Genomic DNA, 17691 nt, shown 5'->3' with positions numbered 1-17691 from the left:
TGCCCCCGGCATCAACTGCCGTGACAAGGACGTCCCTGCTGGGCATATAAACGAGGGCCCTGCCACCTGGGGCTTACAGCCTGGCGGGGAAGATAACCAGGAGTGCAGAGATCACCATGGTCCACTGTGCTCAGGGCATCAGACACCCAGTGGAACCAAGCGTGAAGGGACACCCCCAGGCCTGAGGAAGCGACCCTGTGCTGTGATCTGAGGAAACGGCAGTAGGCAGAGGACAAGTGTGGCAGGTGGAGGGAACAGCATGTGCAAAAGCCTCGTGGCAGCTGGCTGGGGGCGGGGGGAGTGTGGGAGGCAGGATGTGGTGGTGGAGGGGCACGGTGGGGGATGAGGCGCCCCGTGGGGCTGGAGAGACGCCCGGAGCCCTGGCAGTGGTCACCGCTCACAGTGGCCTGCAGGGGCCGGTTCCCGCCAGCTCCTGAGAGCTGACTGTGACATTGCTGGGAATTGTGAACCAGTTCTTAAACAGCTGCTGGATTGAAACAGATGGCCCGGTGGGCATCCTTACACCGTGGAAATCAGCCACCACTGCAAATCAGGGCTTCTTGTTTATTGCCTTCCCCTGCCCCCAGCCCGGCCCCCAACAGAGCAGGTTTGCCAGCCCAGCGCTGGTTGTGAGTTTTCCTTTGTCCTGAGAGCAGCAGGGAGTCATTGAAAGCTCCAAACAAGAGCAGCGACATGACCTGAGTTGCGTTTTGAAGAGACTGGAAACACAGGGTACTGTTTAAGCGGAGAGATGGGTAGCTTAGACCCCGGGGGACCGCGGAGCGGGAGGATGGCCGCAGAGCGAGAGCTGATGACTGAGAGAGATTTGAAGCCAGTGGTCTGCCCTCTTTTCTTCTTTCCCCCTAAAGCTGGCTTGGTCCCGCCGCCCGCCAGCGCTCTGCTCTGTTCTCACCACCCACCACGGCTGGTTTGCCAAAGCCTGTGCCCCCGGGCACCGCGCGGCATTGAGATTTCAGACATGGAACCAGCATTTCAGCGAGGTCACCACCACCTCCATTTCATCCTTGGGCAAATTACCGAAACTGTGAGCCTCAGCTTCCCGATTTGCTAAATGGGACTAATCCTTGGCAGACATATTCGAAAGAGGAACCAGCAAATCGCTATGAAACAGCTTAGCGCATGCTAGAAATGCGCTGGTTATAGGATTCCTGCAGCTCGTTTCTCCCACCTCCTTGTCATCCGCAGGACACGGGCTGGAAACGTCGGCCTTCGCTTAGGGAAGGCTGTCAGTCCTGGCTTCTTGTAGCCTTGGGTCAAGTGCAGTAGGGGGTGCAGAGAGTATGAAGAGGGGTGAGTGTTTCTTTCCTGCAAGGGGTTTTCACTCCAGTTAAGTTTAATTAAATCCGACGAACGTTTCCTGACACCTACTAGGTGCCGGGCATGGTGCCAGATGCTCGCGGGAGGCGCTCAGTGATGAAATAGATACGGCACTTCAAGAAGCTCACAATCGGGCGGGGGCGACAGGCGCCTGGCAACTCTATTTTAAGGTCTAGTGAGACGAAGCCAGGTATGAGCCATTCATTCACTCAGACAGCCACCACGTGCCGTCGCAAGGGAAGCAGAACAAACAGGAAACAATGGGAGAACAATAGATGGAGAATTGTAATTCAGTGGGAGATGGTAGGAAGCAGATGGGAAGTGGGGTAGGGACTCCGAGAGGGGAGAGATACACCAGAATGTTTCAATTATCCACACGTCAGGGTCTGCAATCTGACTTTTCTAGAACTCACTGAAAGCCTGGATTCCACGGCAAGAACCAACCGTGGCCAAAAGTTAGGAGCCAGGAGCTGTCCTAAGCCCTTAACGTGTGTTAACTCACTTAAGCCTCACCATGAGTCTACAGAAAGCGATTATTTATTCCTGTCTTACCAGTGGGGAAACTTAAGGGGTGAAGTGACTTTCTGGGGCTCACAGAGTTTAGATTTGAAACTGGAACTCCCAGACCCCAGGGCTCCAACACCACGTGAAACCGCACCACCTCCATCTTTGGAAAGAAGAAAACAGCTTGTGTCTATAGGCATCTTTAGCCCTAAGTGCACATTTTAGCCACTGCTGATGATCATTTACCTGACACACCTCAGTTCTCAAGCAGACCTTTAATTGAGATTCCTGGGGGAACTGCTCCTGTGGGTGGCTCTGCTTAACTCAGGTGCCCCAAAGATCAAGGGACCATGTCGATTAGAGCTTCGCAAAATTCTCTGGTGGGGCTTCTCCGATAGCTCAGATGATAAAGAATCCGCCTGCAAGGCAGGAGTGATGCGTTTGACCCCTGGGTCAGGAAGATCCCCTAGAGGAGGAAATGGCACCCCAGTGTTCTTATCTGGGAAATCCCGTGAACAGAGGAGGCTGGCGGGCTACCGTCCCTGGGGCCATAAGAGGGTCGGACACGACTGAGTGGCTAACCAGCCCACAACCAGCCAGCATACGTCTCTGGCCCTGCTCATGGTGGTCTGTATGTGGGGATAAGTGTACCCTCCAGGAATCCTAGAGGCTCAGAACTAGGCAGGGGGCACCTTTAAAAATCACTCATTCCTTCTTTCACTGAGCAAATGGTAATCAGACACTAGAAGCTTCCTTACAGGAGGGCTTTGGGGAGTAAATGGGATGATGCTTACAAGGTGCCGAGCACATAGTAAGCCCGCAGTACAGTTTAGCAGTTTGAACTATTGTCGTTTGTATCACGATTATGAAAGAGGGAGTATAGGACAATAGTTAAGAGTATAGACCCTAAATCACACTGCGTGTGTGCACGCTAAGTCGATTCAGTTGTGTCTGACTCTTGGCAACCCTATGGACCATAGCCCCGCCAGGCTCCTCTGTCCCTGGGATTCTCCAGGCGAGAATACTGGAGTGGGTTGCCATGCCCTCCTCCAGGGGATCTTCCTGACCCAGGGATCAAACCCACATCTCTTATGTCTCCTGCATGGGCAGGCGGGGTCTTTACCACTAATGAGTGCCACTGGAAAGCCCCTGGATCACACTACCCAGGGTTCAAAGACCAGCTGTACCACTTCCCAGCTGTGTGACATTGGGCAAGATGCTCAGCCTCTCTGAACCTGTTTCCTTATCTGCAAAATGGACTTATGCCGTGCTGAGAATTCAGCAGAGTCGAACCTCGGGACTTCCCTGGTGGGTGGTTAAGAATCCGCCTTGTGGTGTGGGGAACGTGGGTCTGGTCCCTGATCGGGGAGCTAAGATCCCACCTGCCCTGGAGCAGCCAACCCCGAGGGCCACAGCTGGAGAGTCTGCGCAGCCACGATCCTGCGTGAAGCAGTGGAAACTCCGAGTGCCCCACCTGAGCCCGACACAGCCAAATAAATAAATAAGGAAGCAGAGCCTGAAAGCACATTGAGAGTGCATGTCAGATGCGTTTATCAGAAGAATGTATTCGTGTTCTTTCTTTGAGGCCTGTTGTTACTGTCTGGGAGAGTAAAATATCTGCCTTTGGGGGCGTTCACAGTTCAGCGGGGAGGCCAGACAGTGCCCTGGACCTTGCTGCTCAGTACCGTGGCCACCCACGTCTGTGGCTCTTAAGCACTTGGGAGGTGGCTTCCCCATGTTCCAATGAGCTGTAAGCGTAACATACACACTGAATCTGGAAGAAAACTTTTTAAAAAGCCACCTTAAGTATATCATGAATATTTTTATATTGGTTACTTCCTGAAATAATACACAGAATATATTGGAATTAATAAATATGCTATTCCAATTCATTTTCACTTTTCAAAGCCTTTTCTTAATGTGGTCCTGAAAAAACTTGCAATTAAAGGCAGATTTCTATTGGAGAGCGCTGGTCTTCCATTTTACAGATTAGCACAACTGAGGTCTGACAGAGAGATTTGCCTACAGTCACACCGTCAGTCAGCGGCAGCCAGCCGCAGTGCCCTACAGGTCCTGCCCAGGATTCTCTGCACAGCACGAATGCCCCCTCCCCCAGCACACCAACACACACACACACACACACACACACACACACACTCACATTCTAGAGATCTGCACCCAAGTCACGCACACCGCCCACACACACCATGATTGGGAGCCGTGTTCCTGTGTCTTGTTATGTTTCTGAGCAGGTGTTAGCAATATGTACAGTTAATCAGGCTCTTAAGACAATGGATTTCCGTGGTGTGGATGATGATACAGCAGAGCTGGCTGCTCACATCAGCGTGGAAGCCCAGGCTTCCCACCGTCTCCATCAAAGCATTCCTCCGTCGCCGTGTCGGGAGAATGTCACCCTGCCTCTTGCTTTGCTGTTGCCCGCCGGTGGGCCCTGAGTGCAGGCAGTCAGCGGGAGTCTACGCTGGGAGTCCTTGGCTGCCTTGGGACGCTTCACTCCACGCGTCGCCATCGCCCTGTTCCCTGCATCTTCTCTTCCCTTCCCTTGACTGTGGAGGCAGTCTCGCCTCCACAAACTGCTGCTTCTTGGGCTCTCAGTCTGGAGACTTCCTGCACGCTTACTCTTCCCTGACTACTTCCACATCCCCATCTCCGTCTCTGTGTCTGTCTCTACCTCCTTTTCCAGTCGCATCCCCACGTTCAGCCCAGCTCCGTCTCTCTTCCTTCTCCACCTCCCTCCCATTCCCTTTTCCATCCGAGCTCCATTTCTGTGCCCTCCCCACCCCTATCTCTACTCCATCTCTGTGCACATCCTCATATGTCTCCATCCCACGCCTCCTCCAATCCCAGCCTCCTCTCCCTTCTCACGATCCCCATCCCTGCTACAGCCTCTGACCAAGGTCAGGGCAAGTGGTCCTCTTCTGGCTCTGTGCCTGGAATAGATCCCATGGACCCAGGAACAGCGGCAGCCCCAGGCATAAAGATCCTGCACAAGGACAATCTCAAATTCAGAGTTGAGCTGCAGAATGAGCAGGATAGAGCAAGACCACCTGGCTTTGATGCAGGTGGCTTATTACGGCAAAGAGTCCTCAGCAAAAACCCTGGATCTCCAGTGGCTCCACGCCCCTCGGAAGCGGTAACCACCGTACTCACCCTAAGTGCCTCATTCCTGTGGACTCTGAGAGGGGGTCTTCAGGGATGTCCGTGCTAGTGCAAGGCTCTCCTGGGTGGGGGTGAGGGTGGATACCACACACCTGAAATGACCCTCCCCAGAGACACTGAGCAGGTAGGTCTGTGTGGCCTGAGCAAGAGAGAAATACAGGCTTCCCAGGTGGCTCTGACCGTAAGGAACCCGGCTGCCAGTGCAGGAGACGCAGGTTCTATCCCTGGGTCAGGAAGATCCCCTGGAGAAGGAAATGGCAACCCACTCCAGTATTCTTGCCTGGAGAATTCTATGGACAGAGGAGTCTGATTGGGGGGCTGGGCGCTACAATCTATGGAGTCAGAAAGAGTTGGCCACAACTGACCGACTAAGCACACACGCAAGGGAGAAACAGTAGTCAGCAGTGGTCGAGGCAGTAAGAGGCTGGACGCAGGCAGAGCTTATGTCTGAATTTACAGGCCATGTGGACAGACCACGGTGCTTGGGTCATCCCGGCCCTGTGCATGGGAAAGAGGCCCCCAGCTCTACGAATTCACCATCATGGTCAGACCGAGGTCACCACCATAGAGCTCCCCTGAATCCACCACTCCCGAGTCCAGCCGGGAGACTTCTCAGTCAATTTTTGACTTTGCCTTAAGAAGAGAGAATTCCTGCTAGAAGTTTCTTCTACTGATTTTATCCAGCATCCGGGAAGGCAAAGCAGCTTTGGATGCAACACAGCCGCACAGTACAGCGGGCCCCTGTTCCAGCCCATCAGTGGGGGCAGAAGCTGAAATTATTTTAGACTCGACAGTTAACATCAATACAGTGAGGCAATGGTCGGTGATCAGTTTTATGAAATTAACTCTGAAATATTGCCTGTCTTTCCCTTGAAAGCAGAACTTTGTTTCGGTCATCGTAACTCACTTTGCAGATAATGTGATGGCTCTCCACTCTGTAAATCATCCTGTGGCTTTTGTAATTCGGGAACACAAACCTGTTCTGATATAAACCCCAGCAGGCCTGAGTCTTTAACTGTATCTAGTGGAGTTAAAATTATCTCTGTACCATGAAGCTCCCCCTCCAATCCCCCTAGGGAACCAGCTCAGACAGACTCAGGCCAAGGTTTCAGCCCACGTTCTGTTACCAATATCCCATGGGACTTTGGGCAAATCAATTGACCCACTTGCGCATCAGTCTTCCCATCTATAAAATGGGTTCAATAAAACATATTCTGCCAAACTTTCAGCTTCAAAGATTTTGAGAGAAGTAGCAAATGGGAATACAGACATAAACCTTCTACAAGGATGCCAAAGTACTATACAAACAGAAGGGAGTTATTTATATCACCTCTTCAAGTGCTCTCACTTCTCCCTGGGCTGGGAGGGACATGTAGGGGAATGTCTTCTCCCTCCCAGGACTGGCTATTGTCTGGAGGAAGGGATAATCTCTGCTGTTCCTTGGGTATCACTGTAAATTGGTCTCAACACACTCCTGCTCAGGGGGTCATTTATCAAGGGGCGGTAATCAATTAGATTTTGGGGAGGAGTGGGAGAGGGAACAGACAAATTCAAAATTGTATTATTTGCAAAAATCCATTCTTTTCCTCTCAGCATGCCTGCTCTATTGACTGCCCTCTTTTTCAATCAGCTCTTAGTCTTGATACCATATTTTTTTTAAAAGAAAGAAAACCACTCTCAATATAAAAGTGCTCATGAATATAAATATTCCTCAGTGCTTCCTGTTTTCTTTCTTTTTTTGGTCCTGCCTCTCTATGTCTTCCCCATCCTCTGTACCAGTCTCTCTCTGCTTCTTTCAAGAGGGTACTCAAAAGGGTGTCTCCTCCAGGAAGCCTTCTCTGTTCCAGCCACACCGAGCTGCCCAAGGTTCCTTCCTTGCCTGGCTCATCTCCTCTGCGGCCTGGACACACTCGTCCTTCTGCTGATAACACGGCTTCATCCTTCAGGTCTGGCCTTAGGTTGCCTCCTCCAGGCAGCCTTCCAGGATTTTGCCAGACTGCCTTAGGTTGCCTCCTCCAGGCAGCCCTCCAGGATTTTGCCAGACTGAATCCCTGGACCATCCTGCTGTTGACATACTCCTGGGTGCTTATCATTCTGTCCCAGGCCCATGTCTGTTTCTCCACTAGACTGTGTACTTTCTGAAGCCTAGAATTTTGTCTTTAACCTCAGAGCTAATACAAGCCTGCTACACAGGGATTCAGTTTCAACTCCTGTTTGCTTTCTTCCTTCACTCACTTCTCCTAGTACAAACAAGCACATGGGCTCTGGAAGGAACTCAAAAGACCTCACGATGCCGTGGGCCCTGCCCCCACCTCTAGCTTTGTCTTGACCCTCCCGTCAACACCATGCTCCAAACATCCTGAGACTTTTTTGGCCCATACACACCCTAAGCACGTTTCAAACCCAGGGCCTTTGCATCTGCTGCTGCCTTTGCCTGAAGTCTTCCACTCAGCTTTGTGCAAGGTTGGGTCCTGCTTCTCTTTCAAGTCTCAGCTCAAATGCTGCCTCCCAGTCCAGGCAAGGTGCTGCTTCTGTTACCTGTCACAGCACTTGGCATTTCTTCATAGAGCACATCATGAGGTGTAGTTATTTCATGTATTAGTTCACACACTTGCCTTTTTCCCAACACCCCCCACTAGAACGTAAGCACCATGAGGACAGAAACTCTTTTGTCTACTGCCGCAACCCAAGAGCCTGAAATGGGTTTGCTCAATACACATCTGTCCAATGAATGAGCTGGGAGGAGGGACTTAGGTGTCCTGCCCTCCCACCCATGCCCAATTCAGAAGGACTGAAATCCCAGCTGTGCCCACGCCCCTCTCTCCCAGCAGAAGCCTGAGGAAGCAAGATGCCCCCAGCAGGAGGGGAACTCCAGCAAGAAAAAGAAGAAAAAGCACAAGTCTTCGCTTTATGGGAAAATTAAATATTGAACTGAGCAGTAATGGCAGCCAAGGGGAAAAAACACTGACAAAAAGCCCCCAAATGGAGCCGCCGTCAGTGATGGGAGAGAGAAGCGCAGCGTCTGTGCTTACAGGAGCTGCAATGGGGCCCTTTTATGTGGCAGCTGCTGAGCCGAGTCTCAGCCCCCAGCCCTGGGAGCAGGCGGGAGCCCGTGTGTGGATGCGCTGGGAATCCAGGCCTGGGTCGTTGGCGGGGTCAGCGGCCACAGCCCAGAGCCTCCCTGCCTGGAGATGGGGGCCTTTCTGAGTGGAGCGGGGTCACAAGGGTCCCCAGTGGCTGCGGGCACCACCCATCCACCCGCCTTCCTCTCTGCAGAGAGCTGGCTGCCGGCACCGCTCACCTGCCTTGCCCCTCCCCTGCCAGCTGCTGTGCTTTCCAAGTGGCAGGAGATAAAATTAACAGCCCCAACTGGAGGCTCTGGCTGGCTGCTCTGGGGGAGAGGGGGGTACAGTGTGGGGGGCGGTGAATCGGTGAGGCTGGGCAGAGAGCTACTGCTGATAGGGAAATAAAATCCCACGTGTGCCTGTGCACACACACAGACACAGATATATGCACATAAACACACATACACAAAATACATGCACACACACACACATGCATACACAGATACACACAGACATGCACACATATGCACACACACATGTATACACAGACGTGCATACACACATACACACATATGCACACACAGATACACAGAGACATGCACACATATGCACATATATGTGTGTACACAGACATGCGCGTGCACACACATGCACATATATATGTATACAGAGACATGCGCGTGCACACACACATGCACATATATGTGTATACACAGACATGAGTGCGCACACACATGCACATATATGCATATACACAGACATGAGTGCACACACATGCACATATATGTGTATACACAGACATGAGTGCACACACATGCACATATATGTGTATACACAGACATGAGTGCACACAGACACACACATACGTGCACGTGTGTGCTGCATGCTAAGTCGCTTCAGTCGTGTCTGACTCTTGCGACCCCGTGGGCTGTAGCCCACCAGACTCCTCTGTCCATGGGGTTCTCCAGGCAAGAATACTGGAGTGGGTTGCCATTTCCTCCTCCAGGGGATCTTCCTGACCCAGGGATCAAGCCTGCATCTCTCATGTCTCCTGCATTGGCAGGCGGGTTCTTTACCAGTAGCTCCACCTGGGAAGCCCCATATACACGTACACACACATGCATAACACAGACACACACATATACACATACAAACACGCACCCCCAAAAGTATGGTGGGGAGACCAGGACACAGGTCTTGCTGTTGGATCTGAATTTCATGCTAGTGCTACTTCGCACCAATGCCTTTAACCCAGAAGTTCTGAAAGTGTGTTTTGAGAACTGCCCCCACCCCGCCACGCCATTGTAGTTTATGTGGCAATAGAGTGAATGTGTTCAGGCCCATGATAGGTGCCATTTGGGCAGAGATGAAATCTATGGGGTGTGACAGGAGCCCATTTTAAATAGCAGCAAGGCTGGCTACGTGGGGGATGTTTCCAGTGTATCCCAGAGGTATGTATTACACACATGGGCGATTTCACCAGGTTGCATCGTTGTAGTTTTATTAAAGAAGACTCTGGAAGCCTGCGGAAGCTTGGGGAGGCCTTGGCAAGTGGGCAAGCACATTGAGATCCGGCCCATGGCAGTGGCACTGAGCTCAAGTTCTTCCAGTTCAAGTTCAACTTCAAGTTCAGGCTGTTTCATTGACCACCACCCCTCAAGCCTCTGAGAACAATGGGCTGGAGCTTGGAGATTCTGGGTGGGTCTCAAGTCCTTTTCCCCAGCCCAGGAAAGCTTCTGTCCCTTCCAACAGAACTGTGTCCCCTCCAGCATCACGCCCCGGTGTTCGGAGACTTGGAACAGAGCTCGCCCCTGGCCCTCCCCACCCCGTGCTGGGGTCACTTGGCCCCCAGGCCGCAGGTTCTCCGCTCACAGGCAGTGGGTCCCTTGGGGGGTGCTGGCTTCCTGGGCCTCCCCCATAAGGTGAGGGTGACGTTAGCGCCTTCCTGTGGGCGCCTGTGGGGGCTGGAGCACTTGGCCACTAGCCTCCCAGCAGAGCCCCCAGACCCTCAAATCCCCAGCCCAGAGCTCTCCGTTCCAGTGGGAGATTTCCCAGAGGGCTCTGCAGACAGAGTCTTTCCAGTCCCGTCAGCATCTTAGGATTGATTTCCTGAGTCAGAGGGCAAGTAAATCATTCCTGCTGCTTGAGTCTCATAAAGCGATTTCCAGGGGAGGCGAGGGTGAAGGGGAGGGGAAGGGCTGTGGAGAAGGGGCATTTTGTGCGAAGAGGATTGTGTGTTTTATTTTTCCTCCTTGACATTTTACTATGAAAATATTCAAGCCTATCAAAAAGCACAAATAACTGTACAGTGAACACTTGTGAGGCCATCACCCAGCTTTGTCGATGAACACTTATTTTTACTACCAGCTCTATCACACATCTATCGGATTGCGTCTTTTCCAAGAGCGGGGCGAGGCAGAGCCAAGCTTGTTCCTAGCGGGGATCTAACTCCTGGCCAGGGTGGGGTGGCCTGACTTGGGAGTGGGGGCGTCCCGGAGTCCAGCCCCTGCAGCCTCTCCCCTGGCCTTTCACGGCCCTTGTGGCCTGGGCCACTGTCCCACCTCTGAGCTCTCTGTGCTCACCTCCTGCCTGCTCAGCTCTGGCCTCGATTCTCTCGCTTGTGAGACGGGCATCACACAGGACTGTCTCACAGGGCTTATGCTTGTGGCAGGCTCTGCGGGATGCCTGGCGTCTGCTAAGCCCCTGCCTCCACTGGCCCTCGGACTTGGGAACAGTAGCCTCCATCTCTGGTCCGACCAGCGCTGGGCTTTGCTGACCCTGCACACGTCGCAGAGTAAATCTCAGCGAGCAGGGGCGGCGCTGATGTTTGCGGGGTGATGGGGGCACGGATTTGCTCACTGAGCGCCCTCTTCTGAGCCCTGATCCCGGGGCCCAAGGGGTCCCGAGTCACGCAGCAGGTGGGAGGCCCCTGGCCATCATCACTGCTCATCTGAGGCAGGGTCCATGCTGAATGCTTCAGCGCATCAGAGCCTCGCAGAACCCAGAGGTAAGGAATTACGATCTCCATTTTACAGAGGCCCTGATTCATGGCCACTCAGCCAGTAAGGACCAGGGTTAGGGCCTGAGCCCCCAGTCTGGCCTTGCTTCTCCCCTGCTGTGGGGTCTGTCTCGGGGCCTCGGTTTCCTCTGTGGCCAGGTGAGGGGGCCGTCCTAGGCGGGTCCTAAGGCCTCCTCCAGTTCACAAAGCCTGTGGCTCTACGTGGGGAGCCCCAAGGGAACAGCCGGAGGGTTCACGGCTGGAGAGGAGGAAGGTCAGACGGCGGGGTGGGCCAGCAGGGCGGGGCCCAGGCCTTCCTGACGGGGAGCTTCAGGATTTGGGGTGTCTCCACTCGTGGGCCTGGGATCCAGGGAGATGCAGCCGGGAGGCTCGGCTGGCCGGAGCTCCTCAGGGAAGACCATCTCCTCTCAGCCCTGCTCCTACATCCCGCGGCTGCCACAGGAGCGTCCCAGGCCCACAGCAGCGGCCCCGGCATCCCGGACAGACGGCGCGGGAGTCAGGGCCCTGCTCTCGCCTCACAGACGCGGCCCAGGCCCAGAGGGCAGCCAGGGCCCACGCCAGCTGGGCAAGCGAGAAGGCTTCCCGGAAGGCCCTCACGTCTCCTCCCCCTGCTCCTGTGGGGCCGGGCACCGCGGCTGCTGCATGCGGGCTCGGGAGTCAGCCTGCCCAGGCTCTGGTCCCGGCTTCGCCGCCTCTTAGCGGGGTGACCGCGGCAAGTCCCTAGCCCTCTCGGTGTTTTCCTCCGCGTCCACTGCGGCCCTAGTGAGCACTGTGTGAAGCGGTGGTCCCCAACTTTTTCGGCACCGGGAGCTGGTTTTGCGGAAGGCGGTTTTCCCACGGACCCGGGAGGTGAGGATCGTTTCAGGGTGGTTCTCAGAATGAGCGCGCGCCCTGGGTCCCTGACATGCGCAGTTCACAGCGGGTTCACGCTCGTGTGAGGCCAACGCCACCACTGGTGTGACAGGGCGGGGCTCGGGAGGCCACGCGTGCAGCGGGGAGCGGCTGCAGATACAGGAGGAGCTGTGGCTGCCTGATGCTGCTGACCTGCGTGCAGCCTGGACCCTAGCCGGCCAAGCCGGGGGCTGCCGCAAAGAGCTTAGACCCTGGCCTGGCGCCTGGCGAGCGCTGAGCAGCTGTGCTGGCATTGTTGCCATGTCTACCGCATCTTACTCTTGGCTCCTTCCTTGGGCTCCGGCCACACAGGAGTGCTCCATCCTTGCCGGGCGTCCCTGCTCCCACACCACTCCTTCCAGGGCTCCTGCGGCCTGAAATGCCCCCTGGCCTGTCTGCCCCAGGCTCCCGGGCCCAGCTCCACACCGCCTTGTCCACGAAGCCTTCCAGATGCCACCCCCTGGAGGAACGCCCCCTTCCTGGAACTCCCACACCCCTCACCTTGCAACCTAGTCCTCCCCCGTCATTCTTATTTTCCCATCAGCTGGAACTTTGGAAACCTGTGACCTTCTCTGTCTTCCCCATCATTCGGGGGCTCCTTCAGAGCAAACACTGGGCCTTATGTCCTTCTCATTATCCCCAGAGCCTAGAGATCAGGTCGGGTTCTGGAGTCAGAGGGAAGGGCTGAGAATCTTCTCCACGTGGTCACTTGCTAGTCGTGCAGTCTTGGGCCATTTGCTTCATCTCTCTGAGCCTCAGTTTCCTCTTCTGTAAAATGGGAATAACCACAACCACTCTCTCACCCACTGACGACTAAACAAGAAAACGGTCATAAAGAACTTAGCACAATCCCGGCACAAGACAAACTGTCCGTCCATGTTAGCTCCCATCACTAAGACGATCTGGTGTGAAGATGTTCACTCCGAGAGAGTGAGTGAGGTAACCCTGCCTCCCTGTGTGCGGATGGGGAGGCTGAGGCCAGGGGCTCACTGCAGGCTGGCAGCAGAGGCAGGGGTGTGGGCTCCCAGGCCAAGCGCACGAGCGGCGTGGTCCTGGCCTGTTTTCCCCTTTGTAGGTGAGGCGGTGGGATCGCCTCCCTCACCCCAGGAAGGTCTGCAGGCAGCAGACACGTCCCTGGCTGGCTCACCGCTTCCCAGGCCGCCCCAGCCGGCTCCCCCGGCTCCTGCAACACCTGTAACTTCAGCCTTGCGCTTGTTCCTTAAATCACCGGGCCTGAGGCGCTACAGTTTCACCGGCCACATATCACTTGTAATTAAGGGGCCTGTCCCAGGCAGGGAGGTCTACCTTCTGCCAGAAACACTAAATCCAGCTCCCAGGGTGGAAAGGATAGAGCTTCGCGTGGACCTCACACTTGTCAAGGTTTAACGGCACGCCTGCAGGCCTGCTCTGGTGGGGTCGCGACGCAAGAGTCGAGCTGGGTGGACAGTAGGTGGAGAGAGGCCAGATCTGTGAGACGCAGAAGGTCCGGGGAGCTGGTGAGAGACTTGGGGGACTGCAGCCGCCTGCTTGGACTATTTCAGGGAGCAGATGAATCTCTAGCTCAGCTAAGGAGGGCATGACAGGCCATTCTGTGAGAGGCTATAAAGAAGCTCCCTAGCGAGGCAGCCTGGCTACTGCCCACTCACTTGCTGTGTGACCTTGGGTGAGTTACTTAACCTTTCTGGGCCGCAGTTGCCTCATTTATTAAAACAAGAGTGCCGGAAGTATCTACCTCCTGGAATTGTGAAGAATAAATCAATTTATAAAGTGCTTGAAGCTATAGTTGCCTCCTTGTAACTACAAAATTCATCACTAATATTGTACGTCCCAGGGCTCGCCTGGTGGCTCAGACAGTCAAGAATCTGCCTGCAATGCAGGAGACTTGGGTTTGACCCCTGGGTTGGGAAGATCCTCTGGAGGAGGGCAAGGCAACCCACTCCAGTATTCTGGCCTGGAGAATCCCCATGGACAGAAGAGCCTGGTGGGCTATAGACCGTGGGGTCGCAGAGAGTTGGACATGCCTGAGTGACTAACAGCAGCCTTGTATGTCCTGGTCATCCCATACTAAGATGGTGCTCAGTCCTTCCTCCACAGCAGGCCCGTAAGAGGGGCTTATAAATATTGGTTGGATCAAAAACCTGTAAGTGTGAAGAATGAACGAGCAAATGGCCTGTGCATTTCCCTCAGAGAAGGGCTGGTGATTCAGCCCTGTGGTCCCAGGGACAAGATGCAGAAAACAGTGCCTGTTGCTTATCTAAGCCATCTGCTCCTTGCAGCCGCGATCATGGTCAGAGGGGTTATGTAGCGGTCCCTTTGTGCCTTGAAGGGCCTTGTCTCCATCCCCAGCTCAGGGCCTCCCGTCCCCATGGAGGGAGAGGGGTAATCAGAGAAGCTTCAGGTTCCTCTTCTAGGCTTCCCTTTATGCGCAGACTCGGTTTTCTCTTCTGTAAAATGGGGACACCAATCTTGCTGAATTCCCAGATGCCTAGGAGGAGCAGCTGAGAGAGCAGCCCAAGTGCCCCACGCTGTCTTATCGAGAGGAGCCCTGGTATCTGGCCGAGGCCTGGATGGCTGCCCCATTGCCCCACATCAGGGAGGAGCAGTGTCCCGGCGTCTTCCCGGCAGCCTGTGTCGTGGAAAAATCAGGGGTTCTGGCGTTCAGCAGACCTGAGCTCAGATCCCAGCCCACTCACAGCTGTGTGACCTCAGGCAAATGCCCTGCCCTCTCTGATCCAGCGGTAGTTTGCCCCCGTAACTGAGATAGCATAGGGTCACCTGAGGATGGGAGGACTAGCGGGAGGACTGGGGGGCTAATAGGCCGAGCTGGGCCTGCCGCTGAGTTCAGAGTGGGCTGCAGTCAGGGGCACGCCTCCTCTGCAGGGCTGCGCTCAGAGACGCAGGGACGGAGGGTCCCGGAAGCCCATTCCAGGAATCGATCAGCAGGCCCTGGCCTTCGAGGCTAAGGCTGGGAAGTGACCGTCCTTGATGCGTGACCCAGCCCAGTTAACTCCAAAGTGCTCCTCTGAGCCCCAGACCCATCTGTTCGGCCCCTCTCTGAACGAGCTCTCAGCAGGTGACCTCAGCTGGCTGGGGGCCCGTGGTGGGCAGGTGGGCAGAGTGAGCATCCTCTCTCCCGGCCCCTGGCCGGGTCCAGGTGCTCAAGACCGCAGCGCTCAGCCTCTGAACAGCCTCTGTGTCCGTTCTGGGAGATCCTGGCCGCTCCAGCCTCAGTCCTCCGGGCTGCGCCCTCCCTCTGGCAGCCAAGCCCAGCCAGCTGCCTCAGCCTCGCTGCTGCCCATCTAGTAGCTCCGACTGGTGGGGAGAAGGCCTGCAGAGGTCCTGAGGGCTGCCGCCCTGTCCCCTCCACTCCAGTGACCCATTTTCCACGGCTGCTGTCTGCTGAGTGCGGGCACGTGGTTTCACTGGCACCTTCTCCGGGGAGCATCTCCAGCCCAGCCCAGGTCTCGCCCGCATCTGCTCCCAGCTTTCCAATTGGTCCCCATGTCCTGCAGCTTCTGTCTAAAGATGCCTGGCATGTCCAGCCTCTTCTGCCTGAGCCCTGGGCTGGCTTTTGCCAAATCTCTCCCCACTTCCCCCCCGAACTGCCCTCCCAGCCTCCAGAACCTACCAGCAGGTCAGGCTAAGGTGTCATCGTCCTTACGCCCCACAACAGCCCTAGGAAGGGGGACCCTTCATCATTCCCCAATAGAGCCTTCGTCACCCCCAGTTCCCAGATGGGGAAACTGAGGCTGAGAGAGGAAAAGTCAAGGCAAGATTGCATAATGGGTGGGACTGGACTCAGGGCGCTGGGTCAGTCCTTTCCGGATCTCCTTCCCCAGGGCACAGGGTGAGAGGCCAGAGTTGTCACTGCCTGGCTTATAGGGTTCCCACTGGGCCGATGTCACTTCTCACATCTCTGACCCTGTTCCCTGGCCCCCTGACATTTCCAGGGTGAAGGTTAAGGCAAAATAGGTGAGAAGAATAACTACCCTCTTCACGAATGCTCACCACTATGAGCTTGGGACACAAGCCTTTACATACCACAGCCCAACAGAGAAGGAGCTACTGTCATCCCCATTTAGCAGATAGGAAAACTAAGGCTCAAGGAGGTTAAATCGCCTGTTAGGGTAGGTAGCGGTTAGCCCTCTAACCCACTGCTTCTGGAGCCAGCCTGCCTGGGTCTGAGTCCCAGTTGTAGCCTTGCTGGACCCGTGCCCTTGGGCGGTTTTTGGCTTCTCCGTTTTCGCAGGTGTAAAACATATGAATAAACAGGAGCCCCTGCCCGAGGGGCCGCCCTGACAGACGCAGGATTGGGGGTAAAGCAAGGCCATGCCTGGGGTCTTGCTGTTGTTTAGTCACTCAGGCTTGTCTGACTTTTGCGACCCCAGAGGCCATAGCCTGCCAGGCTCCCCTGTTCGTGGGATTTCCCAGGGAGGAAGACTGGAGTGTGGTAAATGCTCAATAAACATTTCCCGCTCCTGTTACTCACAGTTGCAGAGCTGGGTTTCAAAATTATGGCTGAATCCAAGGCCTGTACCCTTAACCAGCCATCGACTCTCCTGGGAGGTAAGCGCTGTTTCTAGTCAACTTACTGAACAGAGGAGCAGCTCTTCCATTGGGGTTACCCAGCCTTCTCCTATTCCCAGTTTGAGCACAGCTGGTAAAGAATCAGCCTGCCAATGCAGGAGATGCAAGAGATGCAGGTTCGAACCCTGGGTCAGGAAGATTCCCCCGGAGTAGGAAATGGCAACGCACTCCAGTATTCAGGCCTGAATTCCATGGACAGAGGGGCCTGGCGGGCTAAAGTCCATGGGGTCACAGAGAGCCGGGCACGACTGAGCGCGCACGTGCACGCACACACATTTACCGTCACTCACCCACGGCGGGTGGGGAGGTGGGTGGGGGAGGGAGAGGGCTTGGAGGAGCCCAAGTGTTTGCCTGGTGGACAGAGGCACCCGGGTCAGGTCCTCAGGACCCTGGGTGCGTCTGGAGAGGGAGGTGGAGGTTTGGGTTCACAGCCTCTTCCCCTCCGCACCCCAGGACACTTCTGCAGCTCTGGCCGGATTCCCAACTCAGCCCCCACCATCTCCTCCTGACAGCAGCCAGTGCTCTCTGGAGCCCGGGGCCACTGCAGTCGCCTGGGGCTGGTTCTTGTAATTAGTTCAAGCCCAGCAGGTGGCTCGTCCCTTCCTGCTTCAAGATGGGAATGAGCTGATCATTTTTCACCCAGCAGGCGGCCTGGACTATGGTGTGGGCTGCAGGGACGGTTCTGAACAGCACCTCCCAGCTCGCCTGCCTGGGGACCTCCAGGGATTCTCAGACCAGCCACCTCCCTCTGCTGACTGACCTGCCCCTGGACCACCATATAGCCCAGCTGGTCTCTGGTCCTGCAGAGAGCCGCCAGGGTCCCACAGTTGGCCTGCCCCACGGGCAGGCTTTGGATCCAACCAGCTGCAGCCGCTTTCTGCAGGCAGCCTGCAGAGAGAGGCAGAGCTGTGCTTCTCCTGCTCTGCTCGGGCCTGCGGAGCAGCAGTGGGTCTCTGACGCGCACCGGGTCTGCCCAGGCCCTCACTTCCCCCATCCTACTTGGAGCCAGAGACATTCCTCCTGTTCGAGTCAAGAGAGGTTCCCGACACTCCAGTAACTGGTCCTGGGGAGATGCTCCTGGTTTTAGATGGGAACACCAGGCTAGGAATC

General features: G+C 55.4%; 1 protein-coding gene across 1 annotated transcript in view; it reads right to left on the bottom strand.

The window, feature by feature from the left end:
- IGSF21 (immunoglobin superfamily member 21) overlaps positions 1 to 17691 on the bottom strand; it is a 269234-nt gene that overhangs the window by 15905 nt on the left and 235638 nt on the right. The window lies entirely within an intron of this gene.

This window comes from Dama dama, chromosome 8, assembly GCF_033118175.1.
Source record: "Dama dama isolate Ldn47 chromosome 8, ASM3311817v1, whole genome shotgun sequence".
NCBI lineage: Eukaryota > Metazoa > Chordata > Mammalia > Artiodactyla > Cervidae > Dama > Dama dama.
This window is presented reverse-complemented; position numbering and strand designations above follow the sequence as displayed.